Source organism: Ursus arctos, unplaced genomic scaffold (genome assembly GCF_023065955.2).
Source record: "Ursus arctos isolate Adak ecotype North America unplaced genomic scaffold, UrsArc2.0 scaffold_26, whole genome shotgun sequence".
Taxonomy (NCBI): domain Eukaryota; kingdom Metazoa; phylum Chordata; class Mammalia; order Carnivora; family Ursidae; genus Ursus; species Ursus arctos.
The window spans coordinates 31,859,637-31,880,854 of NW_026622941.1; positions in this window are offsets into that span (position 1 = coordinate 31,859,637).

Sequence of the window (21,218 nt, forward strand, 5' to 3'; positions counted from 1 at the left end):
AGTCCAATCCCACTACTGGTTCCTGAAATCTTCCTCTAACTGCCTTTCTGAGAGAATGTCTGGCTGATATTTCCAGGGGTGAGTAAATTACAACTTTCTATTCCATCTCTGGAATATTTGTCTTCCTTGAGTTTATACCCATTGGTCAGAGGTATACCTCTTTGGACAATATAAAGAAAGTCTCCTTCTAATTTACAACTGAATATGGAGTGGAGCTTCTCTTTTCTTTTCTTTTTTTTTTCTGGATGGCTTACTGATGTTTCAAGTCACAAATGAATTTAAGGGTCTTTAGCACATTTATATTAACTAAGATTTGTAAGCTTCCTCTTTGCTTTGTGTCATCTATTGATCTTTTACTTTAGGTTATAGTTATATTTTTTAAGAAATTTAAAATGTCCCACTCAAAAAATATTTCATTATAAAAACTTTCAACATGTACGGTAAGCCTAAATATATCAATAACTTAAAATTAATGATTATCAAAGTTTTGCCACATATGCTTTATCCATCCATTTTTTCCTTTTCTTTCCTGTTGCTAAGTATGCAAATAATAGACATTTTGTTATTTCAGTCCTACATATCAAATTATAGATATTGCTATCCATAACCACAATATGTTCTTTCCATTTTGAAAAGGTGAAGCTGATTTTAGAAAAGAGTGCTTCTTAAGCTGCTTAAACTCTGCACTTTGGGAGGAAGGCCAGCTTAAATACTTCTAAAAGTTGTATCATGGTTTTAAGAATTTTTTAGTAGTTTTTTGTATTTCTTTTTCATTTCTAACATCATCAAATGCTTAGAAATCTTATTGAGTACTCATTGAATCACCCCCCTCTTGTTTTTTTTTTACGTTGAAATTTCAAGAAGAACATAGGATTTTCAGAGCTGTGTATCATTTGTGAACAGCTTCCTTTTCTTCTGAATGACTAATATGAGAGAAAGAAAGTTTTAAATAACTCGTGGTTCACCACAGGAAGTGTAGGGCATAAAGTTAATTGTGTAAAATATGACACACACTTTTAAAAAAAGGGAACAAACAGAAAAGAAACACAATGAGCTTCTAACTTTTAAAATTCTAAGTTCCAGGTCCTATGTTTTTCTTCCAGAAGTTCAGTTTGGGGCATTTTCTTAAATTTTACAAATTTGTTTTTATCTTTTTTCCTAATGCGTCATTTCCTCTCATTGTTAAAATAACGTGATGCCGATGCTACGAAAGAGTTGTAATGAACAACAACAAACAGAAGAGAGAAAATCACCCACAAACGACAATATCTAGATGTCAATGCTATCTACTAGTTGGAGTAGATATTTTTTTAAAAGATTTATTTATTTAATTTAGAGAGCGAGAGAGAGCGTGTGCACAAGCAAGCAGGAGGAAGGGCAGAGGGAGAAGGAAAGAGAATCTCAAGCAGACTCTGTGCTGAGTGCAGAGCCTGATACGGGGCTTGATGCCACGACCCTGAGAAATCATGACCTGAGTCTGACACTTAACTGACTGGGCCACCCAGGTGCCCCAGATATAAGTGGATTTTAATAATATCTTTTTTACACCTTCCCATCATATTATGCAGTGTTTCACATATACTATTCCAACTTATTCTTGTACCATGACATTGTCTAACCATTTAAAAACTTTTTGGATATTAGTTTTTTCTTCTCTTATTTGCTATCGGACATACTATAATGTTTTTAAAATCTTTATTGAGATATAACTCACATACTGTACAATTCATCCATTTAAAATGTGTAATACAGTGGTTTTTAGAATATTTACAAGTATGTGCAAACATCACCACAGTCAATTGTAGAACATTTTCATCCTAAAAGAAACTTCACCCATCTCATTCCCTCCTGCCCCCCAACCCTAAGCAACCACCACTACTCTACCTGGTCTTTGTGACAGATTCCTTTCACTGATTATAATGTTTTCAAGGACCATCCTTGGTGTAGCATGTATTAGAACTTTATTCCATTGGATATGCCACTTTTTGTTTATCCATTTATTAGTTGATGGTATACATAATGTTTGAAAATGAATAATCTTACATTTATATCTTTACATTACTATTATTTGATATTAGAATTTTAAAAGTGAAATTACTTGGATAAGGGGTATGAGTTCTTTCAGGGCTTTTAACACAAACTCTCAAGTATTATAAAGTTTTTAGAAGAAACCTGATATCTCAAATAAGGGTTCGATTTGCATTTCTTTGATTGGTTGGGAGAATAAGCAATTGTTCATGTTCTCTGATTAAAATCCTATGAATTTTAGTGTATTTTGCCTAATTCTATCTTGTGACGCCATTTTTTTTTATTAGTCGCAGGGTTCTTTACAAAATGAGCATCTTGCCTTTGCACATATGCTGCTCTTTTTTTTTTTTTTAAAGAATTCATTCATTCATTCATTCATTTGAGAGAGAGAGAAAAAGTGAGAGAACACACACAGGGACAGGGGCAGAGGGAGAAGCAGGCTTCTTGTTGAGCAGGGAGCCCTACTCAGGGTGTAATCCCAGGACCCTGGTATCATGACCTGAGCCAAATGCAGACACTTAACCGACTGAGCCACCCAGGTGCCCCTGCAAATATGCTGTTCTGCATTTATGTGTAGATCTTGCTCATTCTTCAGTTCTCGGTGTAACTGCCATTTCTCTCAGCAAGCCTCCCTAGACTCCTCAGTTTAGGTTAAGTGGGCGACTGGAGAGTCCCCACAAAGGGCTGCACCTGCATCTCGCCTAGGGGCAACAACTGAGAGCCGGCAGAGCCTGAAATCCAGCCCTTCTTAATTCCACAATTTGCCAACAGGGGGCACCTTTTTTTCTCCAGTTTCCACCAAGGTATCCTGTGGTAGCGGCAGCCATGAAGACCAAAACTATGTTGTTTGTCATTGCATTTTCAATTTCTACATATTGTTGGCTCAAGCCTAATACATTGTTGAAGGAGAGAAAGGAGGAAAGAAAAGAAGAAAGGACGTTAACCTCTTACCTACCATATATTTTACAAATATATTCTCTCTGTCCTTTGCCAAATAAAATTCTAGTGTATTTTTGTGTACAGGATTCAAAAAAATTAAAAATTCAATTAAATGTAATATTCCTTTTTATGATAGACTTAAATATATATATTTAAATATATATATAATGTAAAAACTAAAAATGCAGAAGTACTTCTGCATTTTTAGTTTTTACATTATAGCCCCGTAATCCATTTGGAATGTATTGTGATATACATTGTAAGAAATAAACTTGATACCCTCCTTCAATAATTTGAACTTCTTCAGAACTATTTAATAATTCATTTCTTCCCTATTGATTCACGGTGTTTCCCTGATTACTTCTAAACTCTCATATACACTAAGCTCTCTTTTATTTTTATTTATTTATTTGAGAGAGAGAGAGAGAGCATGAATAGAGAGGGGCAGAGCGAGAGGGAGAGAGAGAATCTTAAGCAGGCTGCATGCCAAGCGAAAGCCTGTTGTGGGGCTTGATTACATGACCCTGAGATCATGACCTCAGCTGAAAGTAAGAATGGGTCATTTAACAGTCTGAATCACCCAGGTGCCCCACTAAGCTCTCTTTTGGATCAATTGTTTCATTGTCTAACAATATGTGCAATGATTTTGTACTCTTCTATTATTTTTGCCTTATAATATACTTTAATGTCTAATAGGGCACATCTCCCATAATTTCCTTTTTTCAAATTTTTCTTAGTTTTTCTCACAAACTTGTTATTCTAGTGCTTTTAGAAACATCATGTTTAATTCCACTAACGGAATAAAACCAATAATGTTTTGATTGAGATTATGTTATATTTGTAAATTCATTTAGGATGAATTAACATGTTCATAGATCTTATTTAATTTTTTTTTATCCAGAAACAAAAACATTTACTCCAATCTCATCGTATATTGTAGTAATTTTTTTTTTAATATTTTATTTATTTATTTGACAGAGATAGAGACAGCCAGCGAGAGAGGGAACACAAGCAGGGGGAGCGGGAGAGGAAGAAGCAGGCTCATAGCGGAGGAGCCCGACATGGGGCTCGATCCCACAACGCCAGGAACACGCCCTGAGCCGAAGGCAGACGCTTAACCACTATGCCACCCAGGCGCCCCTGTAGTAATTTTTAAGGATCTTTTCTGTGTGTGTGTATGTGTATTTGTGTATTTAATAGATCCTGTACACATTTCTTTTTAGAGCAATCTGCGTTTTTTGTTTTTTTTAATTTTTTCCATTTATTGTTTCATTGCTATTTATGTAAACTTTTTTCCTATTATGTTTACAAAGTCTTTACTGTTGTTATACTATAAACTAATTTTTAACATAAACCTTTAATTTCATCTCTTTAATAAACTCTTACTAATTTTAAGAGATTTGTGATCACTCAAGTTTCTAGACTCATGAATACATTACTTGCAAATAATGAAAGTCAAATAGTTACTTTTTTGTTCTTTCTGTTTATCTTATGCTTTGTCCCAAATTTACAGAAGAATATTAAATAATGCTAGCTGTTTTCCTCACTAGACATTAAAGTATGCTTCTGATAGCAAATAATAAAGAATTCCGAGTTCCTTGAGAGTCTGCTCTCTTCTTTCTTTTTTTGAATCCTCAGCATCCATTACAATACCTAGAATAAGGGAGGTACACTATAAAAATGTTTTATCAACAAGCTTGTTTAAATAAATAGGAATGTCTCTTTGGGCAAATACCTGGTAGTACAATTGCTAGATCATAAGGTAGTTCTGCTTTTAACTTTTTGAGGAACCTCCATACTGTTTTTCAGAGTGGCTGCACCAGTGTGCATTCCCACCAACGGTGTAAGAGCGTTCCCCTTTCTCCACATCCTTGCCAACAGCTGTTGTTTCTTGTGTTGTTGATTTTAGCCATTCTGACAAGTGTGAGTTGATATCTCATTGCAGTTTTGATTTGCATTTCCCTGATGATCAGTCATGTCGAGCAGCTTTTCGTATGTCTCTTAGCCATCAGTATGTTTCTTTGGAAAAATGTCTATTCATGTGTTCTGCCCATTTTTAGTTGGATTATTTGGTTTTTGAGTGTTAAGTTTGATAAGTTTTTTTATAGATTTTGGATACTAACCCTTTATCAGCTATGTCATTTGCAAATACCTTCTCCTATTCCATAGGTTGCCTTTTCGTTTTGTTGACTGTTTCCTCTGCTGTGCAGAAGCTTTTTATTTTGATGCAACAGCCCAAGTCTCCATTGACTGATGAATGGATAAAGAAGAGGTGGCATATATACACAATGGAATATTACTCAGCCATTAAAAAAAAACAATGAAAACTTTGCCATTTGCAATGACATGGATGGATTTAGAGAGTATTATGCTAAGCAAAGTAAGTCAGTCACAGAAAGACAAATACCATGTGATTTCACTCATATGTGGAATTTAAAACAAAACAACCAAGCAAAAGGAAAAAAAAAGAGAGGCAAACCAAGAAACAGACTCTTAACTATAAAGAACAACCTGATGGTTACCAGAGGGGAGGTGGATGGGGGATGGGGGAAATAGGTGACGGGGAGGAAGGAGGGCACTTGCTGTGATGAGCACCAGGTGTTGTATGTAAGTGTTGAATCAGTATATTGTACACCTGAAACTAATATTATGCTGTATGTTAACTAACTGGAATTAAATAAAAACTTAAATAAATAAATAAATAGGAATGTCTGTAAGTTTTCCCTATTGATTATGACCCACACTAAGGATATATCTTTCTATTTCAAATTTATGAGTTTGTTTTTTTAAGTGATGTTTAGTAAAGTGCTTCTTAATCATAAGAATAGGAATTGCCAATACTGCTTAGTAAATGTTTCTAGAGGATTATTTACTAAAATATCGATAATCTGCATGTTCTTTTTTAGTATAAACTTTACAGTTGGGGCACCTGGGTGTCTCAGGCGTTAAGGGTCCATCTCCTGATTTCAGCTCAGGTCAAGAGATTAAGCCCAGAGACAGGCTCCACGCTCAGTAGGGAGTCTGCTCGAGGCTCTTGCCTTCTCCCTCTGCACCTCCTCACCATGCTCACTCTCTTTAGAATAAAGTAAATAAATCTTAAAAAAAAAAACAAGCAAAACTTTACTGTAGGAGTTATGCCAATAAAAGAAATCTACTAAGTGCCTATTCATACAAGTATGCTTTGTTTACGATGTTTTCAGTCTTTAATAATGTAATCTATACTAATATGGAGGTAAAGAATTGTCTTTGCCAAATGACATAGGAATATAAACCTTAGTTTTTCTTGGAACTATGCCAGGCTTATATAAATAAACAATGACCACAACCATTTTAAGCATATTTTAGATCTTATTCTGGATGTTTTACCCATGTTATTTTTTGTTATTATTAATTTCATCAAAGGACTGCAGACGAATACATTTTGGGGTTTTTAAGTATTTTTTAAATGTCTCCAGTAGATCCATTTTTTGTAAAACTATCTTCAAAATCTTCCAGGCAAATTATAATCTCCAGTTAAATGATAATCTCCAAATTTATGTATTTTAGACAGATATAGTAGAGATGAGCATTGCGACTAGTATATTATTTTGTGATCTTTCTTTACATCCTTAGTCTCAAGATATTTCTTGGATTTGGTTTAATCAAGAGCTCTGTATTTTACTTCAGCTTCATAGAATGTTTCTTTTTAATAAAACTCAGATGTTAATGATATTCTAATATAATTGTTTATTTCTATACAGTATTCATCTCTTAATGTAAATCTAGCTTAGCAATTTCTTTGTTTACTTTTCTATAAACCCCTGGCTTCCAGTTGTTTTGCCCAGGGGTTCTGAAGCCTATGACTTTGTTGGAATGAGAGATTTTTTCCCCCTTTTTTCCCAGTGCTTATATAATAATGTAAGAGATCACAGCAGCCACTTTCCTCAAACTCTGGCTTTAAATGGATCTCAATTTAGGAGAGTCACAGTGAAGTCACAAGTAATTGTGGTTGGAAGCTGCACTTTTGGACCACTCAGCCGTGCTGCATCATTAAGCAGTGAATCTTGTCTCTTACCCTGGAAGATGGCTGATTGAAATCAAAGAGAAGCTAAGTTCTCTCAGTGACCCCAACAAAATGGTAAAGTTACTGCTTTCAAGGACTGAAACATATAAAACATCTACGGCACATAGGCCCGTCACACAGGCTGCCTTGTCCCCTCACAGAAGACCAGACCATGTGTTAGTGGCTATTAGGCACGACTGCAGACATTACAGAGCAGGGAAAATATGGTATTTACATAAACTCTTTAGCAGTCCACATCATGGATCCCAGAGAGGATTCACCCAAGCTAGTAACGTTCAAATACAACAAAGTATTAGATAAATTATAAAGTTAAATGAACACAAAAGCATATCACCTTATAAGTTAATTTTGCTCTCCAGCTGGCTAGTATACTATTGTGTAGGTTGACCTTTTTTTCTTTTCTTTTCTTTTTTTTTCCAGCTTGCCTCTTGCCACTCAGGAGTACAAAAAAAGGTTTGAGATCTCTTTTGCATCATCTGCTGTCAAACGTTTGTAACTTTCTTTAAATGTTAAGCTGCAACTCTGTTGCACACCGTGAATATAAACAGCTGCATAATGATGGCTTGTTCATCCAACTGCCTTGACCAGGTAGAGCATTCACTGGAATCTTTCCAGCCCTTGGAAAATGGAAATTTTTAGTGATGGATAAGGGGACACTCCTTGCATTTTAACCAGTGACTTGAAAGTTAATGTTTAAGCTGTCTTCAACTTTTCACATGCTGGTGACATAGTTGAAAGAAGATTGAAATGAATATGACCATGTCAGATTTTTACTGTAGGAGGGCTTACACTGTGCTGCTCTGAACAAAACACCCACCGGTGCTAAGCCCCATGCTGCCTGGGCCTATGTACTTTGGGGTGGGTGGTAAGGCTTCTGCCTAGTTTAGTACATCCGTTAATCTGGTTAGTTTTTTAATGGAAGCTTCATTTTCAGAACTGAAATATTAAAAGGTGATGACATAAACCTAAATTGAAAGTAGAAGCAGTTTTTCCCTTCCTTATTTTACACAGAAGCAGACCTGAGCTGCTGCAATCTTGGGGATGTTCGATATTGCGACAAAGGAAGCAAAACAGAGATGAAGGAGTCCTGTGCAAGGAGGGGCTGTTTTCAGGTACTAGACAGATTACAAACTGCCCTTTTCTGGTGAAAACCATCTGTGACTCATAAAGCTTCCTTCACTGTTTACTGCACAGCACAGCTTGGAGAGAAACGGAGATACAAACCAGCTAATTTGCAAATCAGAGAGGCTCTTCTGGCTGCATCAGTAGTCGCAGCCACTTAGGTGTGCAAAGTGCAATGGAAGAAAGGAAACCTCCTTAGAAACCTGATGAAAATTTGTACTAGGTATGAAAAGTTTGAGAAATCACCTGGAAGCCCAAGTCCCTTAACACTGTTGTCAAAGCCATTCGGTGACTTGGACCTTGGTGGCCTCTCTGGGCTCCTTTCTCGCCGCTCCCCGCCTGGAACTCCGTGTTGTCTCAGCTTCTGAGCGCCCTGCAGTACTCAGTGCACTCTCTCTTGCGCAAGCCTGTTCCAGGAGGAACATTCTCGTGTCTGCTCCCTAAGTCTGACCTAAATAGTCTCCTCTCTCTCCCCTAATTTACTTATCTTACCCTATCATTATTCTTAGCACACTGTATTTAATTCCGTTCACTAGTTTACCGTGCTGCTACGCTGCGAGCTCTGACCCATGTGTCCCGCTCACCATTCAGTCCCCAATGCTCCCAGCACTTAGAAGTCCTTCAATAAATATTTGTAGACTGAATGAGTTCATTGCAGAGGCATTAAGAAAATTTTGCATTTAATTTTTAAAAAATCATAGCAGGATCAAATCTTGGACAGCACACTCCAGTGCGCAAACATTATGACTGCCTTCATTTTCTTTAAATCAATTGAATTCTAACTCCAAACTCTAGTTCTACCAGATGGCAGAAAATTCAATCTCTGTGATTTAGGGGCTGGACCCTTCCCTGTGGTTGCACAGAATCAGACAAGTTTCTATGTGATCCAGGAAATAGCAGAAAGACCTCTGGGGTCCTTATGGTGCTGCTCCTAGCCCAAGCCTGCAGAAGCCATGCTGATCCCTGTTCTTGGGCTCCAAAGGGGTTCAGGAGCTGCTTCTAGGAGTCTCCTGACCAGAGCCCAGCTTGCCTCCTCACTCCTGGAAGGAATTCTCTTTGAAGCCTGATCACTGCCTCCCCCCCCCCACCCCCCAAGCTCTGGCTCTCCCACCCCTCACTTTTGACATTTCTTAAATCTTAGGGAAATCTTACTTACCCCAATCCCTCTCCCCTCCCCCCACTCCCATAACACCTCACTTGCATTGGCATTTAGCTTAATCTTTTAAAATAGGACAGGCCTTAGAATAAAAAAGGCTGGGAAGGAATCTTCTCTCTTTGCCCAAAAGTCTTGGGCAAGAAACACGAAGAGCATAAATAACCAGTTAGAAATAGGAAGTGGAAGGAAAAAATACCGAGAGCAAAAATCCAACATAGTTTCCAACAATGATGACAATTACACCTTGCTATCCCTTGACTCACTGAGGTGATGATTTGGGCCAGGTGACCCAGGATGTAAATAATCCTGTTTAGATGCAGGATTCATAAATAATGCAGATGGGCAAAGAAGATCAGAACTATTTCCCTCAGGTACAAGCTAAGGTGGACACCAATTTCTGAAAAGGAATATCTGGAAATTAAAACCCCAAACACACTGTGCTGTATTTAAAGGTTTTTCCTCTCTTTTCACTTTCTTATATATATGATATACATGTATATATACATGTATCATACACAGGCATATATAATAAATATAATTATAAATTATATCCTGTGTATCATGTGGTATATAATACATACCATATATCAATATATAATTATAGACTATATAACAAACATGCAGCCTGTACTATATGTTATTACATATTGTATATGTATATGAATATATACCGACATGTGCATGTATTTAAAAGCTTATATATGATAGACAAGTACATATGTAATAAGATTAAGAGTGGTTATTTAGGAAGAAAAATGAACTATGGAAAAAGGGTTATTTCAAAGGTAGTGGGACAAAATTTAGAGGGGTGAGATATCTTGGAGAATAGCACAGAATCTGTCATGTGGACAGCCTTTAGACTAAAGTGTAAGACAAGAGGACTACAGAAATCGGGTAAATAAAAACTAAAGTCACTGTATCATTCATATCATTTGTGCAGTATTCGCTGCATCCCAAGGGATTCAGCAGCTTTGGTATCAGGAGAATGTGGCCACAATAAAAGGACACGTCTGCTGCTTCGGAGGGACTAGAGATGGTCTCCTTGGCTCAGGCAGAGTGGCCCACAGTATCCTCATTCATGTGGTCACCGTTAGTCATCTTGCTTTTGCTGTGTAGAAACAGGGGCAATTCCCCCTTCACTGAATATTTATTGGACTGTCTTCATGAATTAAGGAACTTGGCTAAACTCTGGGGATTCAAGAGTGAGGAAAAACTCATGGAGTATCATGGAGTTTATAGTCCAATCAACGAAGAGTTGAAAAAAAATAAGTTCTTGGTAGTCCAAGTAATCATTGAGGGACACATGAGATAAATATCCTGGGGACCTCAGGCATATTTGGAGGAATATGGGTGACAGTTCCCGAACACTGCTATTTTCCTGCTGTGAGTCTCTGTGGATTCCTAGTCTGGTATGGCCAACAGAATGTGGGCTATTTTTTATGATGTGTTAATTAACTGGGTAGGAATCCAAATTTCAATCTCGATTTTTAGAACAAGTCTCATTTTGTTGTCTCTAAGTCATGAGTTAAAGTCAAAGAGACTCTTCTCTGAGGTTTTGATGTGCGCTTAGCCAAAGCAAATTTTAACGATGTAATTACGATCCGGACCCCAGACCTGCCACGCTGTCGGGTACTTCTTTTCTGTCTGTACAGAGTCCTTCCTGGTGAGAACTATTTCCAAGTTACACAGTTATGTGTTTGAATAGCAGCTTCCGCTCACACTTAGACAATGTATAACACTTCTAACGCTATTGCTTAAAAAGTAGGAGTAATATCTGCCTCTTAGCGATGTTGAACTTCTACACGTCATATATGTAAAATATCTTGAGTAAAGTAGGATTCATAGGTGCTCAGTAAATTTTGTTTCCCTTCATTTCCAACTGCCCATCCCCCCTTTTATTTCCTATGTAGCCATCTAAGCTGTAGAAAGAAATTCTTCCAGCCCTACGTGATCATTGCCGAACACTGAAGAAAATGGCTTTAAGCTTTACCCAGGATGTTTCCATGATGTCCCTGAGCTAGAAGTATGAAGAAATATCACATACTAGAAAAGCACAGTCACTCTTGCACATAGTTCTACATTTGCAAGGTGTGGTTTCTCTTCTCTTTCTTGTTTCTCTTGTAGCAAGTGCTTTGGGCATTAAGATGTTAGCCTTTTAAAAAATTTTTACTCCTCTTTAGGGTCATTTATAGGCAGAATGTGTGTGTGTGTGTGTGTGTGTGTGTGTGTGTGTGTGTGTGTGTAGAAGGCGTAGCAATAAAAAAACCTTAGCTTTTGTAGCTAGCAGAATGCTGTTTCTCTTTCATCTTTACTTCTTATTCTTGCCAGAGATCTACTTGGAATATGGTGGAATGTATATTTTTGTATTGTACCCCTTGTTACTTGCTTTTTTAGTATTCCGTTTTTTTTAGCCTTGTGTCTAGAGACCTTGTTATAATATCCCCAGAGGATGTAATACATTTTGATGATAAAATTCTGCTCTGGATGTTTATATTAATTTATTATTATATTGTTTTTATTTTTATTGAGATTTGTCTTTCAGTTGCGACATGGTATATAAATGTCCTCTATCATTCTCTTCTGTTTATTCTTCAAATAAGAAAAATAAAGGCCATAATTCCTTGATGCTTTATCCAACTTTCTTTTTAAGCAATGCAATCTTCTTTTAAAATGATTCTTTAGTACCTTAATATTGTTTTCTATGATGAATATGGCACAAGATTTTTTGGTTAATCTCTTTCAGTTGTTCAGCAATTGGATTGAGTCACAGAAATTTGTTAGTAAGAGACTGACACAGTTGAGTATCCTTTCTATTCTGTTCTAGTCTATTATTCTCTCTGCAAACTTTTCATCTGGATAGTATTTGGAGCAGATACTGCAAGGAATGGAGCTAATCTTAGTTGCTCATACTTATTTTCCCAGTAGGTAGTCAGTGATCAATAATATTTACCGAATGAGAAAATAAGGGGATGAACTGATGTACCTTTTAAAAAAGATGTTTGCCTCGACTCTGATTATATCAGAAGTTTTATTCTATTTTCTATCAAAATTTCCCCTCTGATTCTTTCCTTTTGGAATTGACCTCAACTGTTTTCTATATCTTGTTGTGATACTTCCAGGTCTATTTACCCTACTTTGGCTCTAATTTTGGGTTGTCCCATAAATGATAATGGAAAGCTTAAAACAATACATGAAATTCGAGACAGAGGAATAGTCAAGACGGGGATAGTCTAGTTGGCTATCCTCCAAGAGGCCTTCTCCCAGAGTGCATGGCAAACCTGGCACAGTCCCGTGTGACTCTGGACTTGATGGCCCAGATGTTCGCCCCCTATAGTAACACATTCTCACTGAACTTGTTCAAGGACGTTCACGTAAATCAAACTCACCATTCCTTCCAAGTAGTTTAAAACAAAAATGTTGATGTACTGATTTAGAATAAGAAATATAACTGTTGTATGGGCCAGAATACATATATTGCCCTGCATAGTGCTTTTCTTTCCTGTAATAATAACAAACACCATAATAATAACTCAATTTTTTTGAGAGAACTACAGGGAAGTCAATGTAATACTAGCTGCTTGAGGAGCATGAAATCAGAAAAGTGACTAGGTGACTTAAACGTTTAGAAGCAATAGGCTACCTAGTTAAGGTGTTTTCCCCTTCAACACATTCAAAACTTTCTTTCTTCCAACTGCCAGCTCCAATATCTCTCCGATCCTTCATGCTCACAAATGATCTCACTCACCTCCTACTTTTGCAGTAGGAACTCTGATTTTCTGTTACTCCACCTGCAAACTTACCTGTCTCCACCGGTGCCCCTTCCTCCTTTAGGTTACTCCAAAACCTTCCTAAGGTTAATTCCAACCCTGTTATTTATACTCCAGATCACATACACATGGGGCATCCACTTGAAGTTCATTCAATAGATTATCTCCTCAGCCTTTTGCTCTAACTTTCTATATCAAAGATAATACAAAGTACACTACTCTTGATGCCACCCCAATATCATCTCCAGGATATATGCTTTCTTGGCCAGAGCTGAATTTTGAGTTGAACTCACTGACTGTCGACCCCTGTGGTCTGGCTTAAGCCCACACCACTTCCTTGGAATAGCTCTTGGCAGGGGAACCACTGCCGTGAATGCGGACACATGGCAGCACTCTTGTACATTGTCTCCCTGGTCTCTCACTCATTGTTCTCCATGGGTGTTCCTCCTAACTTTTTGTTTACTCTTTATCATCTTTTTTGGATACCTTCTTTCTTGTCCCAAGTGTTCTTTTGCTTTCCTATAGCTTTTTTTTTTCCTGAAAGATTTCATTTTTTGCTCTAGTCACTTATTATTTTTAAGTTGGAAGGAAACCTATCTATAGCCCACATATTCCTCTTAGCTCTTGACCTATAGGTATAACCACTTATTGCATGTACGTTAATGCAGACATGTAACATCTATGATTCTAAAATTGAACTTGTTCCTTGCTTCCTTTCCCCTCGCCATTGGACCTTGTTCCATCTCTGGTGGTTGCTGGCTTGATAATGGCACTGCCCTCCCTCAATTGGTAAGTTTCGTAGTTCCTCCTTTGTACCCTCACATGAAATTAATAGCCAAATTCAGTCTGTTCTGTGACCAAAATTTCTTCCAAATCCATTAAATGATAATCCATCAAATCCATCCTACTGCATGGCTTCATTCAAGCTACCATCATCTCTTTCCTTGATTCCATCACAGCTCTCCAAACAATCTTTTCTCCTCCAGTTTTGATCTTTAGATCTCTTTTGCACCCTAAAAGAATACCCCTGCCACAGTGATCACTTGAAAGCACAAGTCTTTGTACCTCACTATTTTAAGCAAAACTCTGCAGTACCCACTCTGTTGTTCTTGGGTAAAATCCAAAATCCCTGACTTACGAGGCCCTTCATGATGCGGCCTTGGCTCACCTTCCCAGCTTTATCTTCCACCTCTCTTGCAATTATTCTGCAATTCAGCTATACATCTGCCTTGAGGACTGGAAGGCTTATTCTGCCAGCTACTGGGACTATTGTTAGCAGACAGCCCTCAGCTGTCTTCCCTCCTCAGAATTATCTTAGCTGAAGAGAATTCTCTTACACAAGGTCAGCACTCTCCATTCCCAAATTGCTTCTATCCAATGACGGGTCCACATGGAGTAATAAAGACCTGGTCCCATTATCTCAACTCAGAACCATCCTGAGGACCACCTCAGCTTCAGAGCTCTTGGCCTTCTCTCATCTTATTTTTCTATTCTAAAAAGTTTCTCTTTTTAATGTATTCTTAGAGTAACCTATACTCCCTCATTACAGTACTTACTACCCAGCACTATGGCATCCCTAGATTGTAAACCCTATGCTTTTATATCCTAGTGCCTACATAACAGACACTCAGTAAACAACTGTTGAATTCATTCATTCATTCATTCATTCACTCATTTGTTCATCTTGGTAATAAGGTAGCTTCATCAGAGGATCGAAAATCCAATGGTCAAGACATGCTCTCCAACAGTGCTGTCTGCTTTTGCTTCACTTTTCTATCAGAAATTTATCTAATAATGACTTCTCCTGGATGGGCACTTAAGTTTGCCTATTTTTTTTTTCTTTGAAGTTTGCCTATTTTGTTCTTTATCTGTGTTTTCCTGGTTGACCACCAATCCCTTTCAGATAAATGCATTTGCTCTTTAGATATGTTAATATATATATATATATATTTTAAGATTTTATTTATTTATTCGACAGAGATAGAGACAGCCAGCGAGAGAGGGAACACAAGCAGGGGGAGTGGGAGAGGAAGAAGCAGGCTCCTAGCGGAGGAGCCCGATATGGGGCTCGATCCCAGAACTCCAGGATCATGCCCTGAGCCGAAGGCAGACGCCTAACGACTGCGCCACCCAGGCGCCCCTAGATATGTTAATATATTTAATTAGGTAAAGACAGTGTTGCTAATCTGAGTGCGCTTGTGTCTCTTTGAAATGATTTCAATGTATTATGTTTGGTTTTTGCTTTTGTTGATTTTGTGCTTCAATTTTTTCCCAAGTTGTTGTGGGACTTGGGAGCTTCCCTCTGTAGTTCCCATGTTCTGGCTGCCAGGAACAACATACCTCTGCGATGGAAGGGACTGTATCAACATTTTTCTCTCTAGGTTCTTTTTCTGGTTTGCAATAAAACAAATACATTCTCCAACTGTTGGTAGCAATTTAATATGTTTTCTTAGCAGGATTTTTACTTGTAAATGGAAAGAAACACTAATTTAGGGGAAAAGATAACACTGGAATGTAGAGATAATCAGAGGCAAGAATTAGATTCTGAATCATCTTACAGACACTTGCAAAGTGAAAATTAACGGCTCATTAATATTGAAATGATAACTAAAGTCTAACACCACGTGTAAAACACTTACACATTCCCATTGCCAGCTCACTGTGCACACTGCCGTGCGCTTTAGAGCTCACCGCTGTGCAGAATTGTTCTCCCGTGTTACCCAATCCAAAGGGCACCTCTAAGTCTTTCCTGCTCTTGACCTTACTGGTAAACACTTCCCCTGCTACATACTTTCCTCCACTCTCCCCCTGTTTTCCCTCTCACCCCCCTCATTGTACCTCCTGGGTCACTTCTTCCTCTTTCACTCCTCATGGTGAATTCCTCAGTCCTCGAACTTTGGTCATGCAGTCCTAATCCTTCTCTTTCTCCCATTAGAACAATTACTGTATTGTACTGCTTCACAATTGTTTGAAAATTGGTTTCACTAGACTGCAAGTGGCTTCAGAGTAGAGAGTATGTCTTTTGGGTACCTAATACACAAAGCAGAGCCCAAACTCAGTGGGTGTACGATACAGAGGCTGGATGACTAAAACCACAAATAATACTGAACCTTGTATACAAGCATACCTTGTCTTACTGTGCTTCACATATACTTTTTAAAGATTTTATTTATTTAGTTATTAGAGAGAGTGAGAGTGAGTGAGCACAAGGAGGGGGAGCTGCACAGGGAGAGGGAGAAGCAGGCTCCCCACTGAGCAGGGAGCCAGACATAGGGCTCAATCCCAGAGCCCCAAATCATGACCTGAGCAGAAGCAAACCCTTAACCGACAGAGCCACCCAGGCGCCACCCCCTTCTTTTTTTAATTGAAGGTTTGTGGCAACCCTGCAAAGAGCAAGTCCATCCGCATCACTTTTCCAATGTTCACTTCATGTCTCTATGTCATATTTTGGTAATTCTCCAACATTTCAAACTTTTTCATTATTATTATATTTGTTATGGTGATCTGTGATTATAACTTGCTGAAAGCTCAGATGATGGTAAACACATTTTATCTATCTATCTATTTACTTATTTATTTTTGAGAGAGAGAGAGAGTGAGAGAGAGAATCTTAAGTAAGTTCTATAGCCAGCATGGAGCCCAACATGGGGCTCGATCTCATGACCCTGAGATCATGACATGAGCTGAAATCAAGAGCCGGATGCTTAACCAACTGAGACACCCAGGCACCCTGATGGTAAACATATTTTAGCAATAAAGTATTTTTTAATTAAGGTATGTACATTTTTTAAAGATATTATGCTATTGTACACTTACTAGACTGCATATATTATAAACATAAGTTTTATATGCACTGGGAAACAATTTAATTTGACTCATTTTATTGCAATATTCACTTTATTGTGGTGGTCTGAACTGAACCTGAAATATCTCTGAGGTATGCCTGTATGTTATGTTTTTTATACATACATACATGCATACCTATGATAAAGTTTAATTTATAAATTAGGTGCTCTAAGACATTAGCATAATAACTCCAGTAAAATAGAATAGTTAGAACAATATACTGTAATAAAAGTTATGTGAATGTGGTCTCTCTCAAAATATCTTATTGTACTGTACTCACCTGTCTTCTTGAGCTTATGTGAGAGGATAAGATGTCCACGGACTAGATGAAGTGTAGTGAATGACGCAGGCGTGTGACGTAGCATTAGGCGACTATCGACCGTCCCATGATTCGTCAGAAGGACGACATCTGCTTCCAGTCCACAGGTAACTGAAACTGCAGATAAAGGAGGACTACTGTCATTGTTGATTAATGACTGAATATCCTGAAATATGCTTGTTTTTGTAGTCCAAATTTGCCTTCTTATTAATCTCCAAAAATAACCGTAAACTAATTCAGCAATAAAAGTTTTAATAATATAGGAAGATGTGTGCTTTTTACAACAGATTTATTTTTTTATTTTTTTTAAAGATTTTATTTATTTATTCGACAGAGATAGAGACAGCCAGCGAGAGAGGGAACACAAGCAGGGGGAGTGGGAGAGGAAGAAGCAGGCTCCCAGCAGAGGAGCCTGATGTGGGCCTAGATCCCAGAACGCTGGGATCACGCCCTGAGCCGGAGGCAGACGGTTAACGACTGAGCCACCCAGGCACCCCTTTTACAACAGATTTAAATAAAATCATCCACTTAGGATAACCACCTAAATTTTCCAGAATCTAGTACTAGTGGTGAAAGATATGATTGATATACATTTCTTCATTTGGAACTCCAGCATGTATATGCCTTTACATTATAACTAGCTTTGCTAGGGATATGAAACTATGTTCTAAAGATACCATTTATTTATCGAGTTGTAAAAACAATGTTGCTCCTAGAAACAAATTTCCAGTCACTTTTTTTCCTATAAAAAATGTAATAATAAAGATTCATCATGTCATTATTTTTATTATTTTACCAGCAGAGATTAAGAACCATGACCAATAACTTATTTTGTTTAACCCAAGAAGTATTTTTGATCACCTGTAATATGCCCAGCATCATATAGGCAATGATCTATTTGGGGTGAAATAGATATTGGATTCATTTTCTATGCTACTGTTCTTTTTTTTCTATGATCCTCTTAATATACATATGCACTTCTAAACATTTTAAATGAGGATATAATAATAACATAAAAATTTGGGAGACTGCTTTCCTGAGCAAACCAAGCATGAAGACTACAGATCCTCTGCTGTTATAATCTCACAGTAAATCAGATTTGACTGTAATGAGAGATTACTTCAAATGATAGGAGAATATCACATCATGAGCACAGCTGTAATTTTTGTCTTTAGTTCAGAAACCAGAAGAGAAAGTTGCTTTCTGTATAAATAAGGCACAGATGATAGAGGGTAATTGCAGGTTCAGTGATTAGACAGCCTAGCTCTGGTTTAATGAAACTCACCTAAGAAAAACAAAGTGATGGAAAAAGTCTGGACTGAGAGTCTGAGAACTCAGTGTCAGACGGTTCAGTTCTGCCTTTTCGTGATGACTTTGGGAAGATCATTTTTCTCCTCTGGTCTGCCATTTCCATTTTTTCAGTTATTCATCCAAGTACCAGAAATTCATGGAATGGTTATTCTGTGCCAGGGATTGTTTTGTTGGAGTGTGGGCATGGAATAAAACCCAAGATGCCCTCATGGAATTTACAGCATCATGAAGTATTTCTGAGAACCAGGCTACATTACTTGGGTTGTGATTTGTGGGCTTTGTAGACTTTTGAATTATAGCATCTATCCAATAAGTCCACTGGACTTCAGTTTGCATTTTCCTGTTTTGCTTGTGCCATATAAAATACTTTGCCTTCTAGTTATTAGTGTGGTAAGTCATATTCTCCAAATAAGTTTTCTACTTTTAAGGTAAAAAATTAAAATTTGTAAATTACTTTGTCTTATTTCTTGTTATAACATATATTTGCTGTGGAGAATTTGAAAAGCACAGACAAATATAAAGACCATAAGAATCACTTAGAATTCTATCACCTGACAAGAATCCCTGTTACACATGTGTTTATCTTATTTACTTTCAGCAGTTTCATTAGGCATGTACTCTTGATTAATTTTGCAAAATTTGGATCAAAATTCTGTGATTTTATGTCATACTTTTCTGTTATGAACAATTTCTTATTGCCTCATGTATAAACTCCCACACAAATTTCAAAGACTTTTTAGTTAATTTGGTGAGTAAAATGAATTAATCCATTGTTTTATTTATTACTTTGAGCACTAATGAAGCTGATACACCTGATTATTTTTATTATAAGTTAGAAATATAGAATATAGGTAATAATATAATGAACTTCCATGTACCCAGTAATAAGTTTAAGAAAAAAAAAGTTACAGATATAATTGTAGCCTCCAATTCTTCTTGGATGTGTTTCTAACTTTCCCCTCCCCAGAGATAACCATTAGCTAGAATTTATTATTCCCATGTATAATTTTTGTACTGTTAACTTTAAATGTATATATCCCTAAAGTATATGCAAATGCTGTACATTTTATAACATTAGAGTATTGATATTACAGTAGGATATGTATCCTAGGGGCGACTGGGTTTCTCAGTTATTAAGCTTCTGCCTTGGGCTCAGGTCATGATCCCAGGGGCCTGGGATCCAGCCCCTGCATCCGGCTCCCTGCTCAGTGGGAAGCCTTCTTCTCCCTCTCCCACTACCCCTGCTTGTGTTCCCTCTCTCACTGTGTCTCTCTCTGTCAAATAAATAAAATTTTTAAAAAAATTTAAAAAAAAGAATATGTATCCTATGGTAACTTTTAAAAGCCTAGTATTATATTTTTTGCTATTTAGTCGTGTTGATAATGGAGCTCTAGTTCAATAATTTTCACAGCTTTATACAAATCCATTATATGAACATATGCAATGTAAGTGTTGATGGATATTCAAGTGGTTTTCATTTTCATTATAAGCAAAAAATGTTGCACTGAACATTTTAATACAATTTTCCTTGTGCGTATGTGAGAGTGTCTCCATGGCATATCCTTGGAGAGAAAGTGCTGGGTCATAGGATACATACATTTTCAGCTTTACTAGGTATTGCCATATTGGTTTCCAAAGTGATTGTCCGGATTTACACTTCTACAGTTCTGTGTATGTATTTTGGTTGCCTCACATTCCACCCAATCATTGGTAGCATCAAACTTTACATTTTTAGTTAGTCTGAAGGGCGTGAAATGGTATCTCAGTATGGCTTTAATTTGCACTTTCCCGATTACTAGTGGGTTGAGCATCTTTTGACAAGTTTAATGATATTTTCTCTTCTGTAAATTGCCTTTTATATCTTTTGTTCATATAAAAACTAGACTATGTTTTCCTTTTTTTTTTTTTTTTTTAAGATAGAGAGAGCATGAGCAGAGAGAGAAGGAGAGAATCTTAAACTGAGTGTGCAGCTTGATGCAGGGCTCGATCTCATGACCCAGAGATCATGACCCTGAGATTATGACCAAACCTGAAATCAAGAGTTGGATGCTCGGGGCACCTGGGTGGCTCGGTCATTAAGCGTCTGCCTTCAGCTCAGGTCACGATCCCAGCGGGACACTGACAAAAGGTAATAGAGGTCCTGACTCAATGTCTAATTGGGCGGTTCTCCCACTTTGCCCTTCTTTAAAAGTGTCTTGGCTATTCCAGGCCCTTCATTCTTGTTGAAATCTATGAAAATTTTTTGCTGAGATTTTCATTAGACTTGCACTGTTTTTTGTTTGTTTGACTTTGTGGAGTATTGGCATCTTTTTGATATTTAATGTTCTGATTAGTTGATATGGTCTATCCACTTATTTATGCCTTGTTAATGCCTTTTAATATAGTTTAATAATTTCTTCATAAAGGCTTTAAAAATATTGTTCGATCTATTCCCAAGTTTTCTCTCTTAGTCATTATTGTTATTGTACACACACAGAGAACTACATTGTATAACTGTATGTTACTAATGTTTAGGAACACACTTTTTGTATAATTATGAACATATTTTTCTTATTGTCTACAGTGAATTTTCTGTTCAGAACTTTAACCCATTTTTCTCCTGGGCTATCTGTGGAATGTCTTCTCTTCCGCCACCCCCCAGTGATTTGTAAGAACTTTTGAAAGATT